This window comes from Dama dama, chromosome 25 (genome assembly GCF_033118175.1).
Source record: "Dama dama isolate Ldn47 chromosome 25, ASM3311817v1, whole genome shotgun sequence".
Lineage (NCBI taxonomy): Eukaryota > Metazoa > Chordata > Mammalia > Artiodactyla > Cervidae > Dama > Dama dama.
The window spans coordinates 61,058,041-61,061,124 of record NC_083705.1 but is presented as its reverse complement, the minus strand read 5'-3'; positions in this window follow the sequence as shown (position 1 = coordinate 61,061,124).

Genomic DNA, 3,084 nt, shown 5'->3' with positions numbered 1-3,084 from the left:
AGAACTTGCTCTAGGATCAACTGAGACCTCATTCAGCACTGCACTGAGAATCAGCAATTTCCTCCTCTACATTCCCAACACACGTCTCCCTTGAGAGCAATCCCCAACACAATCTCTTTCTTAGAGACTGTTTCCAGAGAAGCCCTTCTAGCATAGTGGACACCAGGAATGGCTCTAAGAAGCCAGACATAAACTAGAATTTTACCAACGCAATGCAGACTATCTAACCAGCAATGGGGACCCTGTTACTGACAGCAGAGGAACACTGGAAAGTTGTATTGCATGTTGCAATTATGCAATTATTAATACGTTCACCAGTAGAGAACTGGGATGGGACACTGATAGAAAGAGATGCTGGTATAATACCTCTGGCCTTGGAGAACAAGGAGGAAAAATGTCACCATAGGACCGTGAAACAGAGTAGCTGCTGGATTCCTTGAAAAGAGATCCAAAGGTAGAATTTCTAAAACGGTCAGCCAGAAATGTCCAGTCTTAGTCCAAAAAACCTATGAACAGATATCACTTCTATGATTATATTATATGGAACAGTTGAGTCGGTAAGACAGGGAAATAATTTGAATGGACCTGATCTAATCACAGGATCCTTTAAAGCAGTTTCTGATTACAAAATAAGAAGTCAGGGAGAGTTCAAGCTGGAAAAGGACTTGTTCCATTGCTAGCTTTGAAGATGGATGGGGCCACACGAGCAGGAAGGTAGGTAGTCTTAGAGAGCTAGGAGAGTCTCCTAGCTGACAACCAGCAAGGGAATAAGAATCTTAGTCCTACAATAAAATAAGCTGACATTTGCCAAAAATTTGCGTGAGCTTGCAAGCAGAATTTTTCCCCACAGCCTCCAGCCCAGCTCACATAGTGATTTTGGCCTTTAAGGCCCTAAGCCAAGAACCTAGTCAAGACCACCAGACATTGGACCCATAGCTGTGATAAATGGGTGTTGTTTTAGCCTGCCAAGTTTGTGACAACTTGCTATAGCAATGATAGAAAATTAATACAAGAGATACCAAGAAGCTCAACGTGTTGTGTTTAATCATCAATTTTGCTTTAGGCAAATGTGTCAGCTTTCTCCATATTTTTCATAGTCAGTAATTCAAGCACACAAATTCATAGATCCCTTTGCATCTGTATCTCATATGCGATTCCCTCTATTTGGTTGGTATTATAGGTAATTTTTCAAAAAATAAATTTCCATAAATGTTAAATCCTGCTTCATCTATAGCTCCCCTCTCCACTGACAGCTAGGTCAGACTAATAAGACTAATACTATGTATTGTGTGTTCAGTAGATCAGTCATGTCTGACTCTTTGTGACCCCATGGACTGTAGCCTGCCAGGCTCCTCTGTCTTGGATACTAGGGTAGATTGCCATTTCCTCCTCCAAGGGGTCTTCCCAACCCAGGGATCAAACCTATGTCTCTTGCATCTTTTGCACTGGCAGATGAATTCTTTACCACCAGCACTACTTCTATTAACTGGACTTAAATGAAATCTCCCTGCATCAGAATTTTAGGTTCATAGATCAAATTCCATCTCTCTCTTTTCCAGAATGTGCTGTGTGTTTCTTGTAGGTATTACAATGCAAAATAGGAATATTATTACATAGAGTTGCAGGTGTGTGTTCCATTGCTTCCATAGACTTAATAGAGCTGACCGTATGCACACAATGATAATATTCTGCTTTTAAGTTATTTGAATATCAGGGACCTATTGTGATAAGCATCCAGGGCCTTTTTGGAGCAGTGAGCTCCTTAAGCGTTCCAGAGACAGATGTCTGAAAATCATTTCCAAACCCTCTAATATAGCCTGAATCCTAATGACACATTTGAATCAGCAGACATATGTAAATTCTGCTTCAGTTAAAGGAATATGACTTGGAATGAAAGTGAGTAAATGGTCTAACACTGCAAAAAGGATTACATTTTCATTATGAAGTCTACTAAAGCTTATATATAGGAGGAAGTCTATTTTTCTTTATGTTTTCAAGGAATCAGACTATATTTAAAAACTCTGTTTTACAGGAATGTTATTGATTAGACCTTTTTAACCTGTCTATAGACTTTTCTTCTGTCCCATACATTAAAAAATGCTTTGTGACTTTGCTTTAGAATGAACTGGTCATATTCAGGCCAATCGGTTTTGTTGGCTGTGACAGCACTGCTCTTGATTCTCAGAAATATACAGGGCCACTATTTGTTAGAGCAGTCTTTGACAAGTTAAAAATCAGTGTTCAGAATTAAATGCAAAAACACTGCTTCTAATAATATGCAAATTGCTACTGGAGTGTCACAGGTGACTTCTTACCAATATCAGGGAATTCTAGCTAAGGCTATTAAAAGAAGATCTACCATGATATAAAGACAATGTATGTATACATATTTCTTTAACTGTATATATATATATATATATCTTTCTTTAACTGTTTAATATATCACAGCAGAATTATATATATTAATTGGAACTATTGAGACATTTTAAACACTTTGATAGGACACAAAATCTACTTTTTGAATAATGTAACATTTTATTTCCTTCACCAAATTCCTGTGGGCTAAAGGCTTTACTTATTCTATCTTTCTATAGTGTACATATATTTTTCAGTTATCTTTTTAATATGACAGGTTATTATGAACAGCTGTTCAATACACTTTAAAATTAAAATAAAAAAAACTTACAATGTTATGTTGGTTTCTGCTATACGTACAATTATGGCTGTATCAACCATAATTATACATACCTCTCCTCCTTCCCCTTCCCCCATCCCATCCTTCCAGGTCGTCACAGAGTGCCAGACTGGACTCCCTGTGCAACCACTACCTTCTCACCAGCTATCCATCTTACACCTGGGAGTGTGTATAAACTGACGCTACTTTCTCCATTAATCTCACTCTGTCCCTCCTCACTGTGTCCAGAGTCCATTCTCTATCTCTGCATTTCCCTTCCTTCCCTGCAAATAGTTTCATCAATGCAATTTTTCTAGTTTCTATGTATATAAACATTAATCTATATTTGTTTTTCTCTTTCTGAATTACTTCACTATGTATAACAGGCTCTAGGTTCATCCACCTCACTA